Source organism: Hydra viridissima, unplaced genomic scaffold (assembly GCF_058129835.1).
Source record: "Hydra viridissima isolate aposymbiotic clone 2 unplaced genomic scaffold, HvirCarnegie_v1 scaffold_1, whole genome shotgun sequence".
NCBI lineage: Eukaryota > Metazoa > Cnidaria > Hydrozoa > Anthoathecata > Hydridae > Hydra > Hydra viridissima.
Window position 1 is genome coordinate 35278407 of NW_028324300.1, and position 24157 is coordinate 35302563.

At 30.4% G+C, this 24157-nt stretch overlaps 2 long non-coding RNA genes across 8 annotated transcripts; one reads left to right on the forward strand and one right to left on the reverse strand.

Annotated features, from left to right (window-relative positions):
• Positions 1–1266: 1266 nt before the first annotated feature.
• LOC149894712 (uncharacterized) lies at positions 1267–15904 on the reverse strand. 4 transcript variants are annotated; one of them, XR_016454668.1, is made up of 9 exons: positions 11780–13367; positions 8584–9213; positions 7281–7388; positions 6743–6887; positions 6534–6605; positions 6270–6301; positions 5656–5746; positions 2260–2330; positions 1267–1870 (listed from the first exon to the last, which is right to left on the reverse strand). It is a non-coding gene; the product is annotated as an uncharacterized LOC149894712 (long non-coding RNA). The 4 variants fall into 4 exon arrangements; XR_016454667.1 differs by lacking the exon at positions 11780–13367 and adding an exon at positions 13378–15904 and having other exon boundaries at positions 6743–9213; XR_016454666.1 differs by lacking the exon at positions 11780–13367 and adding an exon at positions 13378–15904 and having other exon boundaries at positions 1267–2330; positions 6743–9213.
• Positions 13645–22409, forward strand: LOC149894713 (uncharacterized). 4 transcript variants are annotated; one of them, XR_016454665.1, is made up of 4 exons: positions 13645–14070; positions 19765–21068; positions 21250–21451; positions 21840–22409. It is a non-coding gene; the product is annotated as an uncharacterized LOC149894713 (long non-coding RNA). The 4 variants fall into 4 exon arrangements; XR_016454664.1 differs by having other exon boundaries at positions 13645–13839; positions 13959–14070; positions 21250–22409; XR_016454663.1 differs by having other exon boundaries at positions 13645–13822; positions 13959–14070; positions 21250–22409.
• Positions 22410–24157: the final 1748 nt, after the last annotated feature.

A 24157-nucleotide genomic window follows, 5' to 3' on the forward strand; every position in this document is an offset into this window, starting at 1 on the left:
ATTATTAAAGAAAATATTTCAAAAATGCTTGTTTTTTTTAATAGTTATACTAATAAACAAATTTTTTTTTATTTCAGTCTCAATATCAACAATATATCTAATAAACTTTTAAGTAAAGGTGTTTTAATATACTATAAGTATTAGCCTATATAAAAATATTGTAAAAAGACTGCTGACATCAGCATTTAAAAGATCTCTGAAGCACATTTCATTTTTTTAAATTTTTACACATTAGGCTATATCTGAACAATATTCAAAAAGACTAAGCAACTTTAATATAAGTTATTACAACTTATTGACTGTAGACACGACGGGTTTTTTTTGTATTTTTAATAAATTTGAATAAAAGTGAAGTGAGCTTAAATAATCATAACTTTTTTTGCCCAATATGGATTTTGGTGGATTTTGGATATGTTAAAGTAGATAAAATTACGCTTCGAATGATACCAAATTCACTTTTATCCAAATTTCGTCCAGGTTGGACCCTAATTTGACTAGACTAAAATAAAAATTTAGAAAACGAGTAAAAAGTATGAAGGCAAAGACAAAGAAAAAGAAAGTGAAGACAAAGACAAAGCAAACTTTAAACACTAGCTTTACTTTGTTTAAATATAACTAATTTTTCAAATAGAATGTCACCCAATTTATGTCTTTTTTCAGTCTCATTAGACCCTGTTGAAAATAGCCACTCAACTTATCCGAAAGGGCCACACACTTTATAACAATTAATAATTTAGTGAAGTACGTTAGTTAACAACTTAGTTTAAAAATAATAAAATTAAGACAATGCAGTTTAATGCAGATAAAAAGTGAGTTTCTGGCGTTATTAACCCCTTAATGCACACATTAATTTGGAACTTTCTATCAAAAAATGATCAACTTTTTTTTTCCTTGATTTAGTATTTATGTATAATTGGAAGAAAGAAAAAAGGATTTTCAGTGGCGTAACAAGGATATTTTTTCTAGTAGAGGCAAAAATAAAAAAATGACAATTTTTTAAAATAAATGCATTTTTTAGGTAGGGGAAGGGTGCCAATGATGGCATACTTAACATTAACGTTTCTCTGAGTCATTACCTGAAAACTTAAAAAATAATTTTTGACATGGGTGTATTCCCTTTAGCATGCAGAATAATAATGAACCTCAGAATTTTTACCATTTTTCTTTTTTATAAGTTTATGCCATTAAAAAAGAAATACAAGTATGCCATCTTAGGCAACCAACTGCTCCTATGATGGCACACTTTAAAGAAAATAGACAAACAAGAACTTTTCTTTTTTTGTTTTTTATTTATGGAAACACAACTTATCAAAAAAAACAAAATTAAAAGTAAATCTTTGGTCTGTAAGCATAGTTCACATATAAATTTCTTTCTACTTCTAATTATGCCTTGCACATAAAAAATGACACCAAGACTGCATTTTTGACCACAAATCCATGGTTCTTTAGAGCAAGACAGCGTATAAAGTTCATAACAATACAAAAATGCTGTATCAGATTCAAAATTCATTTTATTATTACTTCCTTTAATCTCCTCACTGCAGTCTTTTTCTTCAACAGTCGTCTTTCTTTTTGTTTTTCTAACAAAATTTTCCTTTTCTTTGTTATCTTTTTCTTTTGCCTTATCTTTTAATTCTTGAATGTCCCGTGTGGTATTCAGAGGTCCAGTTTTTCCACGCTTTCGTGCCCTTTTCAATTCGATTTTAGGGGTTGCTAAAGGCACCGAACACAACTTTTATACACTAGATCTTATCCTTTCGTTGAAACAGAAGATCCAATGCATATGGAAGCTTCTGATGGGGAGATCTCATTTCCAAATGTGTTGGTTTCTCAAACTCTCGTATTTCATCTTTGTTCTTAGCCTGATCACCTTTTTATGAGCATAAAAATTTATTTCAGGCATTTTTTTCAATTCATTTTGCAGACTTTCCTATGATGGCAACTCCTCAGTATGCCAGCATAGGAAAGAGTCACCATATTTATTAAAACAAGCTGTGTCTACCTTATTCTACACATTGCATTAAAATAAGTATTCTAATAAATGTACAAAGCCTGCAGATGAAATGCATGAAAATTTCACTTCTGTATGATGTATAATAAAATCGTAATCCTAAATATATGAGGGCATTAAAACTACAACACCACATGCGAAAACTTATGTTTGTTGATTACAAAAGCACAATTTATGACAGAGGGACGAATTTTTACCAGAAGTAATGAATTACTAATACACACATGTTGGTCTAATCACTTACGCACCAAAACTAATATTTTTGGAAATATGACCAGTATGCCATCATAGGCGCTATGCCACCATAGGCTTCTTTCCCCTATATAGAATATAGATATAATATACAGGAACATAATAAAACATAAAAACATAATAAAAATTTTTAGAAAAAACTAAAAATTTGATTTTGTATGGTATATCATAAAATAAGGCACAGCACATAATCCTACGTCACAATTTCTACAATAATATCTGGTTTCTTTTCTTTTTTTCTTCCCTTTATCGTCCCTTTTACTGCAACACACAACACAGTATCTACATGGAGCAGCTTTTTTTCTGTTGGAGGCACATGTTCATGAAAATGGCGTTCGGTCAGTCGTAAGGGCCCAGGTAGAGAACTTGGTCTACCTTTCTTTGACGTTGAATAAATACCCGCGTCGGGAACGAGCATGTAAAAGTTTGTTTACAACGAAATACGTTCGCTCGAGTGTGACACGGGCGAATTCAAAATTTGCCGGAAAGGATAGCTCGTGTCAGACACGGGCATGTACATTAAGTGATTAAAAAACACTATATATTATAAAAATACACATTTACATTACAATTATATTTTAATCTGCAATTGAAAAAATTAATTTACGAATAATTTTTTTTTATCTTTCAAATTATGATCATATTATTAAACAATTATGCATTAAAACCATGAAAATATTTCGTCGTTGTAACAGCATGTAATATATTAGCATAGAATTTTATTACTTAAAGCCCAATAAAAATTACCATCATTATGACTTATGTTGTTCATAGATTAGTATAAATTTAGTAACGCATAAAGTTTTATTCCTTTCTAGTTACCAGTTTCCGCCATTCTAAACTCTCGTTTCTTTAATGGCGGTCATTTACAATGGTGGTTTTATAAAATCAATTTTTTTATGAGTAATTTTTTTTATATCAGTTTTAAACGATCTATAAAAGACATTTTTATTACATCTATACTTAACCGATAAATAGAATTAATCAAGTTTATACATCTAATATGCGCCACAGAAAAAGTCTCTGTATTAACCCTCCGTCGGGCGCAACTGATCTAACAGGCACATGCTTCATTCATTTGTTACTTTCTCCACACCGGAGCGCTTTTAAATCTAGATCTTTCTAGTAATTTCCTGTCTTTATAAGACTTATAAAACCCTCTCACTTAGTTACTTAACAGATAACGCAAAGTGTATTAATTGACCTGTGTGTTCTGATAGGCTCATTGCGCCCGATTAAGTCATTTTATTTAGGTAGCTATTTTTTAATTTTTTTTTTTCAGATTTGTTGATTTCGCACATTTTAAACTAGTAATATTAAACTAACTGTGCGTATTTCATAAAAATAAATAGAAAATCTTCAAATGGCCTAATATGCACATTGCGTCTGATTATGTCATAATTTATTTATTAAAGAAAAATTTAATGGCGTCTCAATTTGATGAGCTAAGGAAGTTACTTGAGGAAGAAGTTGAAGAAGAATCTGCACAAATTGAATATTTTGCAGAAGAAAGTGATATTGACTCTGAAGATGAAGTTGAACAATGCATTCTTAATTCAGAAACTGAGCAATCTGAAAACGAAACAAAAGAAGATGACAAAGAAGAAGGAAACTCTTTTATGGGCAAAGATAAAAAAACGGAGTGGCTAACTAAACCACTAAAAAAAAGTCGACGTCGAAAGACACACAACATTTGCACTCATCTTCCAGGAGTAATTGGAAATGCAAAAAATGCCAAAACTCCATATGAATGTTGGAATAATATTTTTAATGACAATATAATTGAAATGATTGTCACATACACAAATATTTATATTGACTCCGTAAAAGATAGGTTTGTGCGGCAGAGAGATATCAAATCCACTGACATAATAGAGGTAAAAGCATTCATCGGACTATTGTATTTAGCAGGAGTATAGAGAGCAAATCGAATGAGTTTGGAAGATCTTTGGGGAAAAGAAGGTGATGGCATTGAAAAATTCTCTCTTGTTATGAGTCTCAAACGGTTTAAGACACTTATTTGTTGTCTTCGTTTTGATGACCGAAGAACTCGAAACCAAAGAAAAGAAACTGAGGCGCCTTGCCCCAGTTTGAATAATCTTTGAAACATTTGTCAATAATTGTCAGAAAAGTTTTAGTCCAGGGGAAAATCTTACTGTTGATGAAATGCTTCCGGGATTTCGAGGTAGATGTCAGTTTCGGCAATACATACCCTCAAAACCAAACAAAAACGGTATAAAACTTTATAGTCTAGTTGATGCCAGGATGTTTTATACTGTCAAATTGGAAATTTATGCTGGGCAACAACCACAAGGCCCTTTTTGTTTTAGCAATAAACCAAATGATGTGGTGATGAGAATGGCTGAACCTTTATTTGGATCTGGTCGGAATATAGCAGCGGATAACTGGTTTACTAGCTTCGATCTCGTAGATAAATTAAAAACTAAGAAGCTTTCATATGTCGGCACTGTCAGAAAAAACAAAAAACAGCTACCAATTGCATTTATAAATGTCAAAGGTAGAAAAGCAAACACAAGCATGTTTGGTTTTAATAATAATAAAGTTTTGGTCTCCTACATCCCGCGCGAAAGAAAGAATGTCATTCTAGTTTCAAGTTTTCACGATGATGATGCCATTGATCCTCAATCTGGAGAGCAAATGAAACCGGAAATAATCACTTTTTACAATCAAACTAAGTGTGGAGTTGATGTAGCAGATCAAATGTGCGCTTCTTATAACGTGAGCCGAAACACCAGACGTTGGCCTATGGTAATTTTCTATACAATACTAAATATTTCTGGGATCAATTCGCAAGTAATTTACATTGGGAATAACCTCGAAAAAAAACGAAGAAGATTATTTCTAAAAGAGTTGTCACATGAATTGGTTTTGGAACACCTACAGAGAAGAAGCATGAATATCGTTGGAATACCTTTTAGTCTACGTATTAGGATGCAAAGATTCCGTCCAAGAATTGATCAAGAAAAATCACAATCTCCTACAACTTCAAAAAGACGTAGATGTGTCACGTGCACTTTAGAAACGGGTGTAAGAAGGTTATCTCAATACGAATGTCGAAAATGCCACCAATCACTTTGCATGAGCCATCAGGTTTTTGTCTGTCAACCATGCTTTTCTTTATACGAATGCATCAATTTAAGTGAACATGAAATATCCAAATCAGAATAAATATGATTTAAGTACATTAATGTGACTTACAAATGAAATATTTTGAAAAATCTTGATGTTTAGTACTTTATGTAAGTAAAAATTGCAGTAGACACTTATTTGAAAACCAGTTTTAATAAATTACAAAAAAAAAGTTGTTAGGTTGTTTACCTATCTTTTAAAAAAGTAAAATGAACAATGGTCATGACCAACGAATAACTTACTACATAATTGTAGGTATGAAAATTTTTTACAGGGGCCAATTAAATTCCACTCAGAATATGTCAACTGCCTTCGTCTTTTATTCGACCATATCTGTATTTATAATGAAATATTTAAAAATATTATTGTAACTTGATATAATTGTAATAAAATATATTTTATAATAAAAGAACTTATTTAACCTAATTTTGGAATTTTGAATAGCTTTTCATTATCTTTTCTTTATTTAATATTTAAATCACAAAATGTAAATGCTATTAAAAAACAAAAATGTTTAAAATAAAAATTCATGTTTGAATTATGAACTTTTTCAATCAATTTAATTTAAAAAAAAGGAAAATTTTATTTACAGTTATTCAAAAACATTTAATAATTGTATCAAAAATAAAAATATTTATGTATATGTATATACATACACTCAAAACATTATTTACATATATTAGTGTATGTATATACATATATTTATGTTATGTATATACATACACTCATATATATATGTATATGCATATACATACACTCAAAACATTACTAGTTCCTCATTTAAATTCAATATGATTAATGAATAATTATGCATAAGTACATTACATATAAAGAAACAGAAAAAAAAAATAGTTACCTGAAATTGGTTGATTGTACGTGGTTTGAGAACTAAACATAATGTAAATATGTGTGTGGTTTAAATAAATTTGGGTTTTTGTCCCTGTTATATTTGGCTGCAGTTTAACTATATAATAATTGACTATATAACTAGAAAACCGATCAAATTACACAGATATTTAGCTTTCTAGTTTATCCGCCCACTGGAAGAACGATCACATTGCTCGCTGTAAAACATGTGATAACGCTAAACCAATCAGAATTGAGAAAATTATAAACAAACCTGTTGAAATGGTGGGTGTATCTGATTTTCCTCAAGTGACGGATAAGCCGAAGAAAAGAAAATCATTGGGTTCTAAAAAAGATAAGGCGAAAAAAGCTCGAATTTCAAGCCACACAATAGGCAATAACTGCCAGTGCACATTTTTGAAGTGCTTCAAAAAAACAAATCTAGAAGACAGAGCAACTCTTATTAAAGCATTCAATGCTTACCTTTCAAAAGACGAACAAGACTCATTTCTATCTTCTCTTATTACGACAAACAAAGTGTTGAAGAGAAGACCTACTCGTCGTGAAGGGAAAACCCAGTTCCATGAATTTAGCTATTCTTATCATGTACGAGTCATGCGTGGTGGAACTAATGTAGAACAGAAAGTCTGCTTCAAAGCCTTTATGGCCTTGTTTGGCATTACAAACAGAAGAGTAAAAAACATCAAAAAAGCTTTAACCTCAACAGGTAAGTAGCAAAATGTAATTATTACTCAAAGTATGCCTGTTAAAAAATGTATAATTGTGATAATTATTATAATAATTTATATTATCATAATTAAAAATTATTGAAAACGCATCTTTACATATAGCTATTTCTGTATTACAAAGTTAATCATGACAAGATCTGGTACTGCTAGATTAAAATATTATTGAGCAATCACAATCAGTTCATGTTACTAGATGTAGTCACGTATAATTTTGTAATACAGAAATATTATAAATTGTTATCACTTAGATTAGCTGTAGACTGTAGTAATACCAGTTGACCGTATTTTTTTCGTACCATTGCTAATCATCCGGTGGAACCTCTTTTTTGAGTTGATGTTTACGTATCGCACCCTTTTTTCACACTGTCTAGCAACCTACACTATACAGATACAGCAATACCGACTTATAACAGTTAAATTAATAAACTAATAGCCTTACTATAAAACAATTCAATTTCAATAATAATGTTAATTTAGCATTACTAACTTAGACTAACTGTGTAGTCATAACGTCTGACTGTTTATGGAAAGATATTCACTAATTTATAACTTACATTAGCACTGCCACTAGGAGGATTAATAATGTTATCATTTTTTTTTTGAGTAAGTGTGGTCTTATCTTAATTAAAAGGGAAGGGCAGAGGAAGAGATTCTTTTGTTAACAAAAGAAAAAATTCAAATTTTGGTTTGTAACAAAAAAAACTTTTATGCACGAGAAATTTGTTTGTTTAGTAACAACAGGACAACAATTAAACAAAAGTGTGCAACACTTATCACCCACACCCTACACCCTCCCCCCAATCAACTAATCCGCCTCTATTACTCACACTTACTAATGATTTTTTTTACAATAGGGTGTCCTCCTAAAGATATCAGAGGACGACATAAGAATAGGCCACACAGGCATCCTGACCATGTGACAGCAGCTATCCGTGCACACATATCAAGCTTTCATGGAAGACATTCTCACTATGCGCTTGGCAAAACTAGAAAGCTGTATCTTTCAGCAGAGCTTAAAGTCAGCAAAATGCACGCCCTCTTCCGAGAAGCACATCCTGACTTAGAGATAACTTACGAAACTTATCGCAGAGTTTTCGTTAAGGACTTTAATATAGGGTTTGGATACCCAAGGAAAGACACTTGTGGGACTTGAAACAAGTTAGTTTTAAAAATAGAGCACGTGGAAAAATGCATCTAAAAGAATGAAGGAGATGTAGATGTCCTACGTGTGGAAAAAGAAAAATTGACCAAAAAACATGAAACAAACAACACAAACGCAAAGCTGGTACATTTTACACGAGAAAGTTGGAGGCACACAGACGTGCTGAAGCAAATGAAGCGATTGAGGCAATATCATTTGATTATCAAAAAAGTTTATCTATGCCAAACAAGACGTGTAATGAAGTCTACTACCGTCGCCAACTTACTTTTGTTTCTTTTAACATTCACGTGCTGTCCACAAATGATGTTTACATATATACCTACGATGAGACCAAAGGAAAGAAGGGTGCAGATGACGTTGTTTCAATGTTGTATCATTTTTTTACAAATCATTTTTCGAGTAATGTCACTGACCTGGAGGCTTTTTGTGATGGATGTGCTGGACAGAACAAAAACTTCACCATTATTCGTTTCTTCTACACAATGATGCACACCTACAAGCGCTTCAAGACTGTTAAGCTGACTTTCCACATCAGAGGACACTCTTACATGGAGTGTGACAGAGACATGGGCCTGGTAAACCAAAGGCTAATGTGGAGTTGCCAGAAGACTGGTGTAGAGTCCTAGAAGAAGCTAGAGTTAAACCAACACCATACAATGTTATTCGTTTTTCTCGCAACCAGTTTTTGAGCTTCACTGACCACATGAAACTAAACTTTAAAGCAACATGTCCCTTTCCCACAAGGCCAGTGCAGGAAATCCGATTTTAGGCTCAGCATCCCAAATTGGTGTCATATCGAAATAATTGGAATGGCTCAATGGAAACCGCTGTAATAACAAAACCACAGAAGAAGGGATCAATTCTTAGAAATCTTCCAACGCTGATGCAGCTCTACCCTATTGATCTGGCGGTCAGCAAGGAAAAGTATAAAGATCTCCAGATTCTCAAGCGCTTTTGTCGACTTGAAAACCATGCATTCTTTGACAACCTTTCAACCTTAGTTACAGACATCACTGACGGTTCTGAAGGAAGCAGCTCATGCACTGATAATTAAAAATAATCACCTATTACTTTTTAATTAATCCTGAACACCATTAATAAAGCGCATCTTATTTCTAGTTAACAAAGTTTAAGTTTTCCTTAATAATTGTATTGGTTATTCTTGTATACAAAACGATACATACACTCTACGCTGCACCAGTTAAAATTGTAATTTACTATTATACAAACATTTTTTGAAAAGAAAAAAGTATAAAACGGAAAAACGATCAAGCACCAAATAGTTATCCCATCGGTAAAACAATAATAACAACATCATTGCTAAGTAATGTTGACAGTAAAACTTTTGTTTCTATTAAAGACCTTGCTCAAGTAAATAATAAAAAAGAGAAAATTAAAAAAGCTTTACAAAAAAGTGAGCTATAGTCTTTTAAAGTTTAAAATCTAATTTACTCAAAACAATAAAAATGCAGCTTAATCGTTTTTCCAGTGTGGTCTTCATATATATATATATATATATATATATATATATATATATATATATATATATATATATATATATATATATATATATATATATATATATATATATATATATATATATATGTATTAGGGTGACAATTTTTTTAAACATTAAATTTTTTTTGGAATTTAAAATTCTAAACAGCTGTGCAATGTCACTTTAGAAATTCACCAAATAAAATTCTGCTCAAAAGCTTGAAAGGAAAAACTTTATTTAGAATTTATTACAGAGTTAATAATAACTTTATTTAAACAGTTTTTTGTGGTAAAATTTAAAAAAAAACGGTATGTAGAAATTAAAACAACTATATTAAAACATTTTCTTAATATTTTGACATATATATTTAAAATACAGCTTAATTCTTTCTGAGAAATATTGGTATTTTTACTCATTTATGATACTTAAGTTTTTAATAATAAAAAAAATGATTTTAAGATTCATGATCTTCTAAGCTGACTTAGCATAAATGGTATTTAACCAAACCAAAACCTCATTACCTGAATACAGTTTGATAAAAATAAACCGACTTTCCTCTCTATTTATTGCTTTAGCAAATTGGGAAAAATATCTTTACGTCACAATTTAACGAATGCTTTTGTGGTACCCAAGACTAAATAACTTTTTTAGTTTTAGATATACATTAAGTTCCGGGGTCCGCCTCTTTCCAAGACCAATATGTAAATTTTACAACACATCTAAATTGTGTAAAACTCAACTGTTCAAAAATATATACTTTTTATTGTAATACACGTTTTGATATAAAGATCTTAATACAATTATTAAAATATAAGAAATATTATTTAAACATTTGAAGTTAGGATTTTCTATGTAAATGTTTCGAAAGCAAATGTTTTTCAAATCCACTCAAACTGATTTTTTTTTTTGTTATTGTGTTATAAATTGATTAAAAATATTTTTTACAAAGTTTTTATAGCTTTTACAAAGTTTTCATAAATCTTCTCACTCAAAACAAGTCACGATTTCCAGTTTAAAACAGTCTTTTTTTCAGTTGGAACACTGAGAAATAATTATGAGTAACAATATGCGCCAGTATTTAAAAACAAAATCAAAGAAACCAATCCAAAGAAAAGTAGCTTGTATGATATATGAGAAAAAGCAAGACCTTCAACATTCTAATAAATACAATGTTGTATTAGCTTAAGTTCTTTCCTTTTGAATCAGTAAGTGTTTTTAGTAAATTTTATTCAAAAGTTGATAACCAATTTTATTTAGCATGTTAATTCGCTATTTTTATTTCGACTCTGGAATCATGGTTTTCTGAAAAAGTTTTTAGCAGCTATCTTCTTGTGAGTAAAAATCATAAAAAGTTACAGTATAGCCCCCAACCTTACTAATTTTAGTACTATTATCTTATCGGTGTAAATAAAGTTGAATTTCTGACCGTTATTACAAAAACAGTTTAAAATTTTAATTGTGTGAGTGTTTAGTTTTCATGCAAATGCACCTGGTGTTTCAACTGCATAGCACTTTTCATCGAACGATATGTTTGAGTCGAGAAAAAATTAGAACTTGTGTTTATAATTTCTTTAGCTTTCCGAACTCACAATAACTAATAATTACTTTTCTATAGCCAAAGTTGTTACAGTGGTTTAAATTTTGCTGTTTAAATTATTTTTAATATACGGATCATTCCGTAATGTTTTATTTAAAACGGCAGGCTTGTTAGTTTGCCAATGATTTTATAAGGAATTTAGTTACATTTGGGACCTTTTTTTTTACACTTTTCTACAGAAAATGTAAACAAGATGACATTCAAAACTGATTAACATAGATTATTGCATATAAGGACTCACTAATAAAACTCAATAAACTAAGTAAAATTAAAAAAGTTAAGAAAATAAAAAGTTAACACACGAAGTAAGTTAATCACATAATACAAAAAAAGCTTCTCAAATGTTTTATTGTAAAATATGGGGAAATTTAGCAATATTTCTAAATATTGGGTAAGCTTAAGTATATCTTAACTCTTTACATTTATATTCACCTACTTTCATATAGATATACACAAATAAAAAGCTACAAGATGTATATGCAAAAATCAGAGAGGTTATAAATTAACAGTATACCTAAAATGGAATCCCGCATGAAATGAGTTGCCGCAAAACTACATCGAAGCATAATTTCATTACCAGAATGGACATCAGAAAGAGCCGCGTACAATTTCTCCGGGTTGGACTGATGTGCCCTTGCATAATAATTAACCTCTGTCAATAACAAAAGCCAGCAACAATTTAGAAATGAAACAAATGCTACGCTTTCACAAGCCGGAAAAAAATTTATGTGAAAAATGCCAACCACATAAACTTAGAAATATACTTGATACGGAGCGTAAGAAATAAAATGAAAAAAAAAAGTAAAGCCCGAATCGAAAAAGAAAACGATAAAAAGTAATGAAAAGTCGAACTTAGGATTGACACACAAGCTCTGCTATTAGCACCTAAATACGTTTGATCTCTTTATTTTAAAACTAAGCTAAACACACAGAGTTTCAATTTATTCAATTTGAAAAAACTAAGACGGGTTTTGCCATCTATGAAATAAGCTTGAAGGTGGGCTATTGTCTGATAACTATGAAACCATAATAAATAAGTTTATTACAAACAAACTTCTGCCGAGCATTCAGAGAACCTGAAAAGGATATTAAAACTAAATTACACAGCAATAGATGTAAAGCACAAAATAGTGTGGCATTAGCAAATATTTTAATAAATGTAGTAACATTAAGCAATGTTATAATTGAGCAAACGTATTGGTAAGTTGCCCGCACCCAGATAAAAGCTGACTTTATGCATGCTACCATAAAGAGAAAGCTGAAAAACGAAGTTATTCGTGTACCAGCTGAATATCTAGGAGTTTGTCTAGGAGCACGCGTACATCCTAAGCTGCATCTAGGCGTACATCTTACTTAACAAAAGATTTTTTTAACCCCTTTGGAAATGTACAATATCATAAATCTATTAGATTATTAGAAAAAGCGACAGGATGTAAAGCACAAAATAACGTGAAGAATAAAAATTAAAAAAAACTTTAAAATCGTTTAAAAAAATTAAAAGATTTTTTTAAACGATTTGGAAAACTCTTTTTCCGGAACTTTCAGTTTTTCCAACTCTTATGCGAGTGTATCCTCGAGATTTCGAATCAAGATCTCTCGAATTAATTATTAATTCGAAAGCTTCGGGTATATTTATTAGCAATTATCTCTGTATAACAAATGCAGAGATGAAAAAAATACTATTTCAAACCTTTAAAATTATATATAAAACAATTCCAATAAAAAAACAAAAAAAAAATAAAACCCCAAAAAAAAGGGTTAAATTGGGCTTTTTTTCTTACGAGTATTCTAATTTTTCGTACTCCTATCTTGAAAGCTTAATCAAAATAAAAATCTAAATGGTTTGTGTATCCGTAGTGTAGATTTCCCGCTGTACTTAAGCAAGAGCCACTGCATATCGCTCTATACGCAATATGTTGAAAAAACTTTTTTTTACCAGGATTTTTAAAAGTTGCTAAAGTACAAATAAACTTTTTAAAACAATCTTTACTCTTTAAAATCGACAGAAAATTCTCTAAAAAACGGTGCCACACTTTTTTAAAGACTTTTTCTTTTAACAAAAAATAAATGTAAAAAGATAAAAAAGAAAAAAAAAAAAAAAAAATCGCTCACCTTTTTTTTCGTAAACACTTAGCCCAGTTTACACTACATAAATATTTTAAAACTTTTCAAAGCGAAATACTTTAATGTTTTAATTTATGCTAATATTTCAATATTATTACTTATTTCTTTTTTTTTTTATTACTTACCCTTTTTTATGAATACTATTTCCTTGTTCTACAAATTTTCTCAAATTTAAATTTTAACAAATACACTCGTTAAAAATGTATTTTCTGCGGTATGCAATCAAACATCCCGCAATACGAAGAAAAATTTATTTATTGAAGAAATATGAAGAAAAATTTATTTGTAGAACGGCTTAAGTTGTAAACCGCCTTATAAACCTTAGAAGTGTTTAAATACATTCGTCAAAGGGCATTTTTGAAAAAACTTTATCAATCTGTTCGCACAGTTTTTTCCGTTTTTAAACTACAGAAAAAAAGATGTGCTAACGGTGGTAAGATGACGACCTCTGTGTGTTTATATTATTTATATCATATACAAATAACAGAGATCGTTTAGAGAAATCTTTTTAGAATCGCACACATTAGGGAGAGTTTTAAATGGTATTGATTGATTTTATTGATTACCAGGAAGAGAGCGGAGATTGACTTAACTCAGCGATATATACTCATCAACCTTTGCTGCTTTGACTTATGCTTAAGTATATTTCTTACAATTATCGAGACGCTTAAATTATCGCAAGTAAGTTATTATCGTATTACTTGAATACGATATTATAAAGTTTATATTTTAACTATTATACCGCGTGCTAAGAATTGTTTATATTTAGTAAGAAGAGGCAGTGAAAATTAAAATACTTGTTTTACCAAAAAAAAAAGATGCGTTTAAGGTTTGAAATCTACGCAATTGTGCAGAACATTTCCCGCCCAACATTATTTATTAATTAAAGTTCAATGTCATCTTCATTGCAAAATTTCTCGTGAATAATGTTTTGTTCGTTATTTTATTTGAAGGCTTTAGCAAATATAGTTTGATAATGGTTCCTTCAATAACAACTTCTTTTATCTTTGAATATGACTTGAGTGATATATAACTTAACTGAGAGCTTATAACTTAATTGAGAGATTGTCTAAAAATATTCTGCAATCATGAGTTGCCACCGTTGTCCAAAACTTGAGTTGATGCAGTTTGTAGCAAACAGATTGTTCACCTTCAGATGTAGCCTTTTGAAGCAAGGAGCTTAAGCTGTATTATTTGGAAATGAATTGTACCGATGTAGTATCCTATTAAGTAAATTAGATGAATGAATTCGATTTTAACTCTATTAATTGTGAAATGGTTTTGCAGTAAAAAACCAGTCTGCTTAATGAAATGAGTTATCTAACTCATGTTCTCTTGCACGCAATTCAGTGTTTAGAAGACAAGCAAGTGATTTGATGTCCCAGTTGTAATTGTTACTGAACTGACGGTTGACAATTAACATTAGTTCTTTTTGTATCTTTTCCGAAATTACTGGGATAAGGAGAAGTACGTAAATATTGCAACTGATACCAAAATTCTCGAGACTTCTTACTTGGATTTCTAAGCTGTCAAAAAATTGTCCTTTACTACTCAATATTATAAATATTATCAATTGTTTCTAATAAAAAGAGTTTTTGCGTGTGTGATGATGTAAGTGGTTGCTTATTGTCATATCTTCGTTTGAGTATTTCCAAGGCAGTCTTGTAGCTTTCGTTTGTCAAAGTGAGTCCAGTTATAGAGGCTATTCACTGAAGTGAATTATGCAAATAAGTCATTTTTGGAATAACAGATAAATCATCTTTAAGATTAATCAAGTGCAAAATGGCGGATCAAAATGTTATTTGAAATACAATTAACTATGTAAAAGCAATTTGTAAAATGGCAAATCAAATGCCTGTTTGCTGCTACTAAAATACGACAATAACTAAAGCGACATTCTTATGAAAATAATAAATAAAAACCTCATGATAAATCCAGAGCGATATGCGATGAGATACAGTAAGCAATCAAAAGTGGTTTAATTTCTAAAAGACCTTTTAAAAGTTGCAAATTCAATTTAAAGCTTCATGCTACATTTACCCCTACTTGTCTGAAATGAACGTAGATGTAATCTTTAACGTCCACACTTACAGCGCTCGGACACTTGACTTAAATGGGAAGAAAGGCGCTTGATAGAACACACATGCCATCTGCCCAATGGCAATATTAAAAAGCAGAAGAACATGCATGGAAATAGATTTAATGACATTAATGAAGTATGAGCCCTAACTTTGGGGAGTTATTCAGAAAAAAAAAATTTTTGATGAAAACTTTTATGATAATTCTGAAAGTAAATTTAATCAAGAGTTCAGATAAGAAAACAGAATTAGGTTAATTTTCTTTGCACAAAATTTCTTTAGGCGTTTTAAAGTCTCGACGGAAGATAATTATCCGAACATAAACAATGTTTTCTGAGTTACAATTAAAAAATGATTTGTGTGCAAATATTAGTGATCGACCGAAACTTAAAATTTTCCGGAACCGCAATTAAATCTAAAATAGATTTTTATTATTCCTAACCGTAACCGTAACCGAAAATAAACCCATACCGGAACAGGAACCGAAACCGGAACCGAAAACCAATAATATATATATATTTTTAAAGTTAGCTTCAGGTTAAACAAAACATTAAATTAATAAAAATATTAATTGGATTCCAACTGGAAGATTTTCTCGACAAAAATGAAGTTTTTCCAAGTTTTCTGGAAGGAGTGTGTTTCTTTCGTTTGAGAGAATATCTCCCGCTGTAGAAAACAGTCTTTCAACATCCGTGGATTTCGGAGGTGGTGTGAGGTACTTTCTTGCTATCTTAGTCATTTCTAACTTCACTTTGTTATTTGAATTTTTTTCATAGTCTTTCCATAACCCAAGGCATTTAGAAGCAATTGACAATCCAAAAAATTATATAATACTTTTTTCATCATTTTGGAAGATGAATGTGCATTTGGTCCTGTTTGAGTTTGAGATTGCGCAATAATTTTTGGCACAATGTGCAAAAAAGATGGTTTTTTTTCATTGTCGCCAGATAAAATTTGAGTTGCAGGAGCCGATTCATCTTCAAGAGGTTCAAAAATATTTCTTTGGGTCATGATAATATGTTTAGCATTTTGAAAAGCAGTTTCAGATCTGAAAAAATACCATTTGTATCTTGGACCTAAAAGAGTGACAGCAGAATAATGTTCTGTTTCTTCAATTGCTGAAAAATGTTGTTCAATTGCATTTTTCAAAAAAATTTTCAACTCCTGAACACTGACATCGCTGGAGCTTGTTTCCGAAGCTTTAATTATTGTTGTCACAATCGGAATGCAGCAACTGATGCAAGAATCAATACTTGACAATACTTTTATTAATTCGTCAAAAACACTTAAATTATTCACCAATTTTTTATAGAGGCTTGTGTCTAAAACATAAAATTCAATTCCCTTCGAAGGGAAATTGATTAAAGCGGCTGCAATGGCTTCAGGTGGAAAGTTCGCTCAAGCATGTAATAGATGGAGTTACATCTTGTGGCAACATCATTTTTTAAGCCAACTATGTCTTTGGATTTCTCACAGTCTGTAAAGTTCAGCGTAGAAAACAGTAGAATGGGATGCGTACCAATAAAGTTTTTGACTCTTTGAAATCAGTTCGTCTATGATTGGATCTAAAAATAGTTCTTCATTAATTAATAGTTGAAGGAAGTAGTTAAGGCATCCAGCTGACTCATAATTACAACTTGGTTCATTGAAGGCTGCTTTTACAAATGCTGTATTGTCTCTTAAGCAAACTCCAATTTTTGAAGTAATTTCCCACTTCTCTGCTGTTGTTTCAATCTTGTTGAAAATGTTTTTTGTGGTATGGCTTTCCTCAAATTGAGAACAAGAAATACAGAATTTGACACGATTCCAGTCTTTGGAAATAAAATGAACAGTCATTCCCAGATAGCCATGATGAAATGATGACCATGGATCAAGACAGACTGACACATTTTCAGCATCTGATTGTACCAACTTTTCTTTGAAAGGAACTTTTATCTTTTCATAAGCTGGATCTAATAAATTTCTGTTGTATTTTTTTGCAACGCATTTAATAGTTTGGAGCTAAAAGAGCATAGTTCCTCCAAAACCCAGCATAATTGACAAAAGACCCCGGTTGGAGATCAATAACTATCAAACACTGACTTGTGAAATTTTTGGCCTTTTTCAAAGTTAAAATCAAACTTTGAAAAAACCTGAACCCAATTTGGCGTTGTAGATTTAAACATGTCAGTTATTTGTTTTTTCGATCGTATGTTGAAGATTCGAACTGAGAAATTCTCGTGTGAATGCAATCAAAAGCCGTTGCGTTAAACTTAAAAAAAGTTGATTCAAGAGAAAAAACGAATATTTTAACACGTTATAGATGATATAGTTAGTTTTAGTATTTAATATATATCTATTTATTTAAAAATTATACACATAACAGCAAATTGTCTTCTAAGTAATAACGAAAAAAAACATTACAAGTTAGGAACATTATTTTATAATGAATTTAAACAAGAAAATTATTTAGTTTTCAAACAAAGCCAAATCCTACTTCCGTTAATTCTCAGGCTTAACATTTAATTTATAAAAAATTTATTTAAACTACTTTTATCAAAATGATAGTAACGCTATAATGCTAAATATACAATGCGAAATATATTCCGGTTCCGCCCAAAATTGTGGCCGGAGCCGGAACCGAATTTCGGTCGATCACAAGCAATACTTCTAGTTAATTTTATAATCAAATAATGAATAGTCGCTAACAGTGAACACATAGTTTTCAAAGCTATTTGATTTGTTATCGAAACAATCAAAAACGGGAGTTAAAACCAAGAAATAGTCGCAAGCTCAGCGCAACTCAGTTATCGAATTGTTTAAACATGATAAAACATTTAGATTGATACAAGAAGTGACTGGAGTTTCATTAGGAACCATCAGCGACTTGGTTAAAAAACACAAAAGGTTTGTATAAGAGAAAAATCATGATTAGAAGCAAAGCACAGAACGACCCCTAGAATCGATCGACAAATTGTATGGATGGTGCAGTTGATCTTGTGAAGTCTGATGGAGCTCAAAAAGTATGAAAAAAGGAAGTGAAGCATTCAAACTCAGCTCGAGGAACAGCGAAATTAGGAGGAGGCAATCTTATGGTGTGGGGAGCAATAACTTGGAATGGAACAGGAAAGCTGGTGTTTGTTGATGGAATTATGGACTCTGATGTTTATGTCAACATTCTCAATAAATATCTTACGTCCTCAACTAGAAAACTGCGAGTGGGAAAACATTTCCTGTTCCAAAAAGACCAAGGACCAAATATGTTAAAAATAGAAAAAGAGTTTTTCATCCAGAAGTAAAATGAGTTACTTAAATGGCTTACTTAAGAGTTCAGATTTCAATCCAATTGAATACTGTGGGCTATTTTGAATCAAAAATCTGACGCACAACATATTAAATAGAAGATAGAGCTGAAGATCGTGCTCCAAGAACCTTGGACTCATATTGAATCAGATACGACAAAGACGTTTGTTGAACCAATGCAAAATTGATTTGCAGAAGTCATTAAAGCCAATTGTGGCCTAACTCGATGATAAAAAGTGTTAAAACTAATTAAATGAAGAAAATTTTGACCTTAAAAATCTTGTTCGGGTACTTACTTAACGTTGAATATTTGTTAAGGTTGAATGTTTCGTTAAGTTCTGGGCAAAGAAAGTTAATAACTACTAAAATTCTTTAAAATTACGTCAAATTTTCGAAAAATAAAGTATTTTTACAAATACTAACTATATACAAACTTCTGAATCGAAATAATTATAATAAAAAAAAAAAAATACGTTTGGTTTCCTCCTCTTCTTGTAAGATGTTCTCAACCCTTCATTTACTAAAAGCTGTAGATTTTTCTCAAATCAATTTTTTTTGTCTAGCATAGACAAAAAATTGTTTTGCTAAACCCAAGCTGGCACTTGAATTCTAAATTCAAAAGCTGACAATCAAATTTATTGAATATCTTCATTCCCTGTTATTATATTGATTACTGTATCATGGTTTTTTAAAACAGGTTTTGCCAGTTATCTTTTAAATAACGTTTGCATCTGGTCTCGACTTGCTAGTAAAAATCATAAAAAGTTACAACATTGTAATTGAATTATCATTTTATCAGTTTAAACAAAATCGAGTTTTTGATTTGATTGCCAAAATAGTTTAAAATTTTAAGTGTGAGAGTTTTTATTTTTAATGCAATTGCTCATGTGTGTCCACGTGGTGTTTCAGCTGTCTCGCTTTTTTCATCGAATAATAATATGTTTAAGTCGAGAAGAATTAGAACATGTGTTTATAGTTACTATAGGTTTCCTATCTCATATTTTTTTTTTTTCAGGGCTAGTAAGCCTGGCGGTATTCTGTGAAACCACCAAGTAAAATTAAATATCAATGAGAACTTTAGTTTTTGCAGAGCTATTCGAATGTTTATTAAACAACAGGTGAAAACTGAGTTACCACGTAATTAAATTTCGAATATTTGTCTACCTAAATAAACTTTTGCGGTATTAACATAAGTCGATGTTTTAGAGAGTAAGATAAAGCATTAAAGTGAAAATAAACTGAAAAAAGATTTTTGGTGACATACATCATCAAAAGCCCTTTTTTAGCGACTGAATACCACTTGCGTAAATCCAATTTGTATTACTATTGAACTTCTTTGTGTAAATCCACTTTGTATTATTAAATTAATTAGTTTTTATTTTGAAACTTATAGGTGATGTGTTGAGTAAACCAGGATAAGAGTAAATAATTTGTCTTCAAATTCCGTCATTTTTTAAAGTAAAAGATTTTTTTGTTTTTTGTTTTACTTTTATTTTATAGAAATTTTCTTGCACTAAAGATATATGTAAAAGTTGAGAAAAAATATTTTGAAAATTTAAAAATAAATAAAAAATATTAAAAATAAAAAATAAAAAGAACGGTTACCTTTCCCCTTTTTTATAGGGAAAAAGAAAAATTGTTAAACTTTGGTGACAACTAAGATATTCAAAAAATCATACTAAATTATTTAGAAAAAAAATAAACAAAAAAAAAACAACTAATCTTATTAGAAATTAAACATACAAAAAAACTATTTATTAATTCATTTGTTACGTGGGACAAAAACAGGTTCGCGGTATTTTTTCATGGAGAAAAACTCAACCACGTTTGTATTTTGTTTTTAACCTTTTTTGAAAGTTAGCGGAGGTTACATCTTCATGCGCATGTGTAAGTGTGAACATTTGCATGCTTACTCTTGCTCCGATAAACATTTCCTCGCTAATTTTACCAAACTACCTTTTAAGTTTAATAAATGTTATTTTTAGTTTCAATATTATTCTTTTAATATTAATACTTATTTCCGTTATTATTGTTAATTACTTTTTAATTATTATTTCGTTAATTTATAAATGGGTCTCAAATTTAGATTTAAACAAATAAACTTGTTGAAAATGTATTTTCTGCGGTAAGCAGTCAAACTTACCGTTAAACGAAAAGAAAAAGATCAACTTATTAAACAGGCAGTTATAAACTGCCTCATAAACCTTACGAGTGTATATTTCGTCAAAGAGCATTGTTAAGCAAATGTTGTGAATATGCTGCAGGTTCGCGCAGTTATTTCCTTTATCAAAGTACAGAAAAGAAGTTGTGTTAACTGTGGTAAGAAGACAATCTCTGCGTTTTTATAACACAAATACCATATACACATTAACATTAGGAATGGTGTAAGTGTGTGTGTGTGTGTGTGTGTGTGTGTGCGTTTGTGTTATATATATATATATATATATATATATATATATATATATATATATATATATATATATATATATATATTTTATAGTATGATTAACAAATATTCCACCGAATACTTCACGTTTTGTGCAATTGGAGTTGTTTTGAATGGAATTGGATTATTTCTTTTGATTACCTGGAAGTCTGCAGGAATTGACTTAACTCAGCGATATATACTCATCAATCTCTGCGGCATTGAGTTAACCTTAAGCATATTTCTTATAATTAACGAAATGCGTGACTTATTAGAAGTAAGTAATTCACATTATTGGCTGGTTTTTGTGTGCGCAACCATTTTTACCATCGGGTATCATTGCGCAACTTTTTGGTTGATACTTGACAGGTACTTGCATATCAAACTGAACATTAAGTACGTCGTCTACAGTTCAAAAAAGAAAATATTAATTGCAACAATTGTTTTGTGGATTTTCTCGATGTTTAGTGGAAGTTTAATAGAAGTGTATTTCTCTAACTATGAGGATGTGGTTAATGCTGTTTTAGACTTAATAATACTTTTTTTTTCTGGCTACGTGTACGCCAAAGCTTTGATATTGCTTAAAAAACAAAGGGCAAGCATACGATCCAATCAACATAGCAGAGGAATATTTAAGGGATTAGTAACTGCTTTTTTTATTTTAGCGGCGTTTGCTGTATTGGTTGCCGTACCCAACATAATTTATGCTATTAGATTTATCAGCAACAACTTTACTTCCAACGATAAAGTATTCTGGTATTCGCGGATAGTTTACCCCGTTTCCTTATGGACTGATGCGTTAATTTACATATTTTTATCTCCTAAAGTTAGAAATGCACTGAGAATAAAACTACAATGTTTATTTGGTAATGGGAGAGGCACTACTGAAAGAAGTGGATCGTACTAAATAAAGTCATGAATAATATTTGGAGCAAAATCAGAAAATTGAGGATAATTATCTTACGGTTTATAACTTATTCAAGTAGACAGAAATGCGTGAAAATCTACGTTATTTCAATAAGAGCTCTTTTGAATTTACTGCGCAATTGTAAAAGCAAACACTTTTAAAATATGTGTAGAAACAAAATGATAAAGTTTCGTATGTTGTGATTTAAGATTTAGCACTTAATGATGTAAGTTTTGGCTGGAGCTTATACAATTACCATAATCGTTGAACAATAATTGTTCGCACTAATTATAATAGTGAAATAAATTTGTTATCTCAACTAAATGAATTAAACTTGTTATCTCTGCTATATTCTATATTCTCTGCTCAATGTTTTTTTTGTTTGTACATAAAAGGAGTTCCCACGAGCGCCGTAGCAAGCTAAAATGGTGCCAAGGGCCTGAGAATATTTGGCGCCTACCCACTAAAAATTGCCCTGCCACCCTTCCCCCCTTCCTCCCTCATAAAAATAACCTACCCTTAAAAATAACCTCCCTTCTCCAAAAAAAAAATTTAGTAACTTCTAATCACATTTACAGGCTGTGGTTTGAACCTTTGAGAAAAATTGAAAATGGCCCAATAAAAAAATTCTTTAGTACTTAAAAGTTTATTAACAATAACAAATAAGTTTAATATACATTAAGTGATATTCACTTTTCGTGCTTTTATGCATGCAAAATCATCTATAATTTATCATAGTTTACCTTCTTTGCTATTTCATTCTCAATTGAAATAATAGCCAAACTGAATAAGCGTTCTTGTCCCATGGTTGCTCGCAAGTAATTTTTGATTTGTTTAAGTTTACTAAAACTTCTTCCATAAGTTGAAACTGTCACTGGAAGAGTAAAGAAAATCCTGAGTGAAACTTAAGTGTTCGGATATACATCTGTTAAAGAGTAAGAGTGGATGAATTGCAGTATTTCAATTGCATTAGCACATTCCAAATTTTTCATCATAGCTTTTGCCTGAAACTTGAAACTCTCAATCTCAGCTTGCAGTTCTAAAGAATCCAAATCATTTTTTTACTTCCGGGCTAGGCTAAATGCTTTTTGCTTAAGATGTTCAACAGAGTTAAGAGAGGTGCGATTTTTAAATTTTTAATAATTTTATATTGCGCGAAATATCTTTTTTTACAGCATTTTTACAAAATTTATTTATCACATAAATGAGATTTTTTGACTTAAGTTATGAATCGTGCAAGACATTGAGGAAAGAAACTTGCGAGTGATAAATGGGAGGAGATAAATAATCTTAATAACTGAAAATTGCCACCTTTACAATAAACTAAATTAAAATATTGATAGTAAAGTTGTCCAATTTTCCGCCTTTACCAAAATGGCGCTCGGAGCCTAAGCCCCCCAAGGCCCCCCTCGCTACGGCACTGGTTTCCACCATAAATGAACGACCGAAACAAAATTTTAAGCCGAATCCGAAAACCTCGAAATAGGCACCGAAGCAATCTGAACCTTGAAATCCAAATCAATACCAAAACATGAAATAACTATTTTACATATACAGAGTGTCCCTTCTCTCTCTCTCTCTCTCTCTCTCTCTCTCTCTCTCTCTCTCTCTTTATATATATATATATATGTATATATATATATATATATATATATATATATATATATATATATATATATATATATATATATATATATATATATATATATATATATATATATATATATATATATATATATATGTATATATTTTATTTTAATATATTAAAAATTTTTCATCCACTCTATATATATGCACTGCAGGCCAAATGTTTCCGAACACTTGATATTTTTATATAAAAAGCTAAAATCTAATCTGTATCATGAAATTAATCAATAATATTAATTTATAATACTTAAACTTACTAATTTTAAGTGTTTATGTAAGTTTGTTTTTTTAATTGTTTATTTTAACTTGATATATAGCGTTACATTACTCTTAAGAGTTTGGTATTGTTAAAGTTATTTATTTGTTGAAACATAAAGTAAATATATATAATATAATGATAGTCGAACAAAATAATTAAGAATATTTAGT